Raw genomic sequence first — 6,000 nt, forward strand, 5'->3', positions numbered from 1 at the left:
AAATAAGCCAATCCCAAAAAAAACAAAAGGTGAATGTTCTCTCTGATATGTGGATACTAACTCATAACAAGGGGGGTGGGTAGAGAAAAATAGAAGTACTTTGGATTAGACAAAGGGGAATGAAGGGAAGGGAAGGGGAATGAGGAGAGGAAAGATAGTAGAATGAATCAGACATTACTTTCCTATTTGTATATATGAATACACAACCAATATAATTGTACATCACATACGACCAGAAGAATGGGAAGTTATACTCCATATATGTATAATATGTCAAAATACATTCTACTGTCATGTGTAATAAGAACAAATAAAAAATATTCTGAAAATAAAAAATATAAAAGAAATCTGGGGACCAGGTTACTCTGGATGAAAGCGAGAATTTTTTCCCTGTAGAACTACCTACTTTGAAGAAATCTGAGGATCAATTTCTTGGACCCGTTGCTTTCTTGACAGCCACATCTAAAGGTAGGGTCCTTATTGTTAAAGAATCTTGTCCTTAAGGCAGGTGTGACCATAACATGTACTCTTGGCACCACAAAGGAAGAAATCTTAAGACTCATTTAGATTTTCCCTAGATGTCATGAAGATCTTCAGATAATAAACACACACTGTTAATGGCCCCTTGAATAACTGATATAATTGTCATATTTCTGGATTTCACAGAACCATAACTTTGTTTAGTGTGCTGACATAGGGCTCAGGCATCTCTTTTACCAATTAAGTAGGAATGATAATATCATAATAAAGGTCAGAATTTCCCCAAAGGGAAAAGTTGGCCACTTTACACTCATATATGTATTTTACATTGTCCTCATTTTCCTCATTTTGTCCTAGGCCAGTGAAAGTATTATTTTGGGTCTGTACCAACCCGTGAGTTGAGAACAGCTGTATAAATAATGGACAATTGTAAGTAAGCAGCAATAAAAAGTTCCAGGGCTTGCTGGCCTATAACGACCGACCAGAAAGGAGACATGGCCCTTCTAGAGTTACTCTCCATCCCTGCCAAAACCCCATTGCCTCCATGGCAGGTGCTGTGACCTGTCCATTGACCTGAAGTTATCAAACCACACCTGGAATATTTTATTTAGGAGTTCTTTGCAAACCTGAGTGTGCCCCTAAATTGAGAGGATGTGAAACCATATTATACAACAAACTAGGACTTCTGAGCTGAAAGAAAATGTGGATTTACCTGCAGAGGTGGAAGAAATAAATTTGAACTGTCTGTCAAGTTTTCAGGCAACTGACTTCTCCAGGAATTTTCCTCAGAGTGTTGTTCACCTTTATCCTAGCAAGTAAATTATTACCTGGCTTACCTAACCATGGTTGACCAAACCTAGGCTAATCAATTCTCTCCCGGAGTTTGGAATTGACACTGAGATACTTTCTTTGGCTAAGGGAGTGTCAAGAAGAACTTGAGAAAGTACTTTTCAAAATCAAAAAAGGGTTCTCAGAGTGGGGCACCATGGCACACATCTGTAATTCCAGCCACTGGTGTGGCTGAAGCAGAAGGATTTCAAGTTTGAGGCCAGCCTGACAACCTAGGGTGACACTATCTCAAAATAAAATCAAAAGGGCTGGAGATGTAGCTCAGTGGGTAGGGAATTTGCCTACCTAGAGACCCTAGGCTCAATCCCCAGTATTGCGGGAGGAGGGGGTGGCAGGGGGAGGGTAGGTTCTCAGCACATATCCCTTAACTAAATCAAACCGCTTCTTCTGCACCTTACCCCTCCAAAGGAGAAACTAAGCATCCATTTGCCCAAGTTCTTAACCTAAGGGATTAATATGTCAGAAAATAAGATTAGATAAAACACCTAAAGAACCTACAAACTGAGAAGCTATAGTACATGAAATCATTTGAGGTGATTCCATAAGTGAATGTTTTTGTTTTAAATACTTATACTGATTAGTTTACTGTCATGTATTTCAGTTAAAATAGTTTTAGGACATTGAACTCACAACATCATGATTATTTAGAAAAAGGCCTACTCTATGTAAGAAAAAGATGTATTTAAAGAAAAGTATTACTTAAATAATACAGTCAGAAAATAAGAAAAAGATCATAATAGGAGTCACAAAAGTTCAGCTATCCCCAAAATGTTTCAACAAAAGTAATTAAAATGTTAATGCCTTTGATCTCATTAATAAGGAAATACAATGACTGGTGATTCACATAATAAACCAACAGTGAAACCTACTAAGGCAATTGCCTTTAAGAAACTGGCTTGGATGATTCAGAGTGAGTAACAATAGCTAACGTTGGTAGAGTGGTTAGGATTTACCAGACATCATTGAAGCACTTTATAAGTATTAATTATTTGATTCCTGGAACAAGTTTATAGGGTAGGTGATTAATACACTCATATTCCATATGGGTGAAAGGAGGCATGGAGAGGTTAGTAACTTGCCCAGTTATCTGCTATTAAGTCACAAAGAACTTGCTTTTTCTTGAATAAATCTCACCTCCCAGTCTGTTTCCTTTGAATTTGAACTAGATTTTGGTTTCTGGGTGCTATACCTTATTCATTTTGTGTGTGTGGGGTGGTACCAGGATTGAACTCAGGAACACTCAAACACTGAGCCACATCCCCAGCCCTATTTTGTAATTTTGGTTAGAAACAGAGTCTCCCTGTGCTGCTTAGTGCCTCACTTTTGCTGAGGCTGGCTTTGACCTCTTGATCCTCCTGTCTCTGCCTCCCAAGCCACTGAGATTACAGGTGTGTGCCACCATACCTGGCTCTTATTCATTTTTAACTAACCAATGTTAGTTAGGAATTGGCAAAATTTCAACTAAGCTTCCTGGAAAGCACAATATAAGCTGAGGGTTTGACTTGCCTCTGATGCTTTAAAAGGTCCACTTTTACCCCCTGATCCTCGCTGGCCCTTTTATTTGACAATACCATTGCTCTCATTTCTTTCCCCATCACCAGTCCTCCATTAAGAAAGTTCCCAAGACCTGGAAGAACTTCCAAATGGTCGGTTCTACCAAATTGAAGTGTAAACACTCACATGCATGGTTGTGATGGTTAATCTGGATTGTCAACTTGATTGGACTGAGAGATGCTTAGGAAAGGCCTAAAACTGAGACTTCTTTCTGTGTCTATGAGGATGTTTCCAAAGATGATTGGTATGTCAAACAGCAAATGGTGAGACCAGCTCTGAGAGTATATATCACTGTCCAGTAGGCTGGGGGTCCCAGACAGAACAAAAGGCAGAAAAAGAAGGAGGAAGTGGCAGCACATGCAAGCTTATTCTTCTTGAGCAGGTGCATCTATTGCTGTTCTCTTCACTTGTAGACATCAGACTCCAGTTCTTTCACTCTTCCAATGAGGAATCTCATCAGTGATTCTCCAGTGACTTTCCAGGCCTTCAGTCTTGAACTGGGGTTGCATCTTTGGCTTCTCTTGTTTCGAGGCTCCAACTTTGGACTGAGCAGCTACTGGTTCCTCCAGTTCTACAGTATAAAGATGGCCATTGTGGGACTATCCAGCTTCTTATCATGTAAACCAATATAATAAATTCCCTTTTATGATCATAAATATGCATATTCTATTGGTTTTGTTCATCCAGAGAACCCTGAATAATACAGATTTTGGTACCAGGAAAGGTGTAGAGAAACAGAATTGTAAAGATGAATTTCCTTGCTTCTGTGGTTTCTGGAGTTGAATCTCTAAACTGGATAGGCCTAATGTTGCTGAAGACTCACCTCCTGGTAGGATAGACAGCACTGATAATCCATGGCATGAATGGTTTAAACAGATATACAAAGTAAATGTATTTCATGCTCCTAATTCACTTGTGAGAGGTAAGGACTTTAGTTACTATACATGATATTCTTGAACATTTCTGGAGAATTAAGGAATGTGCTCTGAAGGAAACTATTCTCTCTTGTGGTCATAGTGCTGAAGTTGCCATAAACCGAACACAAACCCTCATCCTGCAATTGGCTGAATTACAATGCAAGTTTAACTCTCAGCCTTGCAGTTAGAGTGAGGGCACTGACTAGAAAAGAAAGCAATTCTTGCATTTCCTGGGATAGAGATGTGTGGGAGGACCCTGATGAGGCTGGGGACGTGAAACACCTACTTTCTTTAGGAGTTTATTTTGCTGAAGGAAGTGACCTCCCCACCCTCAGTGGCAGTGGCATCCGCCCACCCTCTGTGGTATTGGCCTCTCCACCTCTCCCTGAGGGAATGAGCCTCATTGGAAACAGTAAAGATCTTCCAGATGCAGTTGCTGAGCTGCAGTGCAGCTGATGATGCAATGCTGATACTCCTCAGAACCCACCCTCACCACCCAATTTTGCTCCTAGACCTATAACCATACAACTACTCTCACTTTGAAAAGCAGCTCCTGGCCTATGACCAGGCCTTAGTTGAAACTGAACAGTTGACCACTGGCCACCGAGTTACCATGTGACCTGAGCTGCCCATTGTGAACTGGGTGTTATCTGATCCATGAAACTAATGTTGGACATGCATAGCAGCAATCCATCATCTAACAGAAGTGGTTAGGTATATGATCACACCCAAGAAGTTCTTGAAGACACAAATAAGATGAAGAGGTGGCCCAAATGCCCATGGCTCCTACTCTTTCTGTAATGCCTTCTGTCCCCCAGCATGAACCTATGGCCTCATGCAGTATATCCTATGATCAGTAGACAGAGGGAAAAGTAGGACCTGGCTTATAGATGGTTCTGAACAACATGCTGATTACCCCCCAAAAGTGAACACCTGCAGTATTATAGCCCTTTCCTGGGACACCCAGAAGGAAAATCTTCACAGTAGGCAGAACTTTGGGCAGCACAACTGGTGGCAAATTTCTTCTGGAAGGAAAAATGGCCAGATGTGCAACCACATACCCATTCATGGGTTGTAGCCAGTCATGTGGGTCATTGGCCAGAGACTTGGAAGAAATATGATTGGAAAATTGGTGACAAAGACATTTGGGGAAGAGGTACGTGGATAGACATCTCCAAATGGGTGAAGGATGTGAATACATTTGTCACCCATGTAAATGCTCATCAAAAGGTGACCTCAGCAGAGGAGGATTTTAATACTAAGGTGGATAGGATGATGCCATTTCTGGATAGCAGTCAACCTCCTTCACCAGCTACTCCTGTAAATACCCATTGGGATCATGAACAAGGTGGCCATGGTGGCAGGGATGGAGGATGTGCCTGGGCTCAGCAACATTCCACTTACTAAGGCTGATCTGACTTCAGATACTGCTGAGTGCCCAATATGCCAGTAGCAATACTGAGTCCCTGATATGCCATTATTCCCCAGGGTTATCAGCCATTGACCTGTTGGCAAGTTGATTATATTTGACTATTTTCATCAAAGAAGGGGCAGCACTTTGTCCTCATTGAATAGACACGTCTTCTAGGTATGGGCTTGCCTTTCCTGCACATAATGCTTCTGCCAAAACTACCATCTGTGGACTTACAGAATGCCTTATTCACTACCATGGTGTTTCACACAGCAGTGCTTCTGATCAAGGAACTCACTTCACAATCAAAGAAGTGCAGCAATGGGATCATGCTCATGGGATTGATTGGTCTTCCTATATTCCCCACCATCCCAAAGCAGCTGGTTTGAGAGAACCGTCGAATGGCCTTTCAAAGAGGCAGTTACAGTGCCAGCTAGGTGGCAATACCCTGCAGGGCTTGGACAAGATTTTCCAAAGGTGTATAGTTTCTTAATCAGTACCGAATAAATGCTACTGTTTTTGATTCCATGGGTCCAGGAATCAAAAGACAGGTATGGAAATGGTATCACTCACTATTACCCTTAGTAACCCCCCACTAGCATTATTTTTGTTTTGTGTCCCTGCACCCATATACTTTGCTGGACAACAAGTCTTAGTTTCAGAGTGGAGAATGCATCTACCAAGAGGCACAGCAATGATTCCATTGAACTGGAAGTTAAACCTTCTCCCTAGCTACTCTAGGCTTATGCCTCTAAGTCAATAGGATAAGAAGGGAGTTATAATATAGAT

At 41.3% G+C, this 6,000-nt stretch overlaps 1 long non-coding RNA gene across 1 annotated transcript in view; it reads left to right on the plus strand.

The window, feature by feature from the left end:
- LOC306645381 overlaps positions 1-4,120 on the plus strand; it is a 61,125-nt gene extending 57,005 nt beyond the window's left edge. Inside the window, exons 2-4 of the long non-coding RNA XR_013759629.1 lie at positions 397-468; positions 838-909; positions 3,297-4,120. This is a non-coding gene — a long non-coding RNA (uncharacterized lncRNA). The remainder of the gene's footprint in view (positions 1-396; positions 469-837; positions 910-3,296) is intronic.
- The last annotated feature ends 1,880 nt before the right edge of the window (positions 4,121-6,000 follow it).

Source organism: Sciurus vulgaris (genome assembly GCF_902686455.1).
Source record: "Sciurus vulgaris genome assembly, chromosome: 15".
Classification (NCBI taxonomy): Eukaryota; Metazoa; Chordata; class Mammalia; order Rodentia; family Sciuridae; genus Sciurus; species Sciurus vulgaris.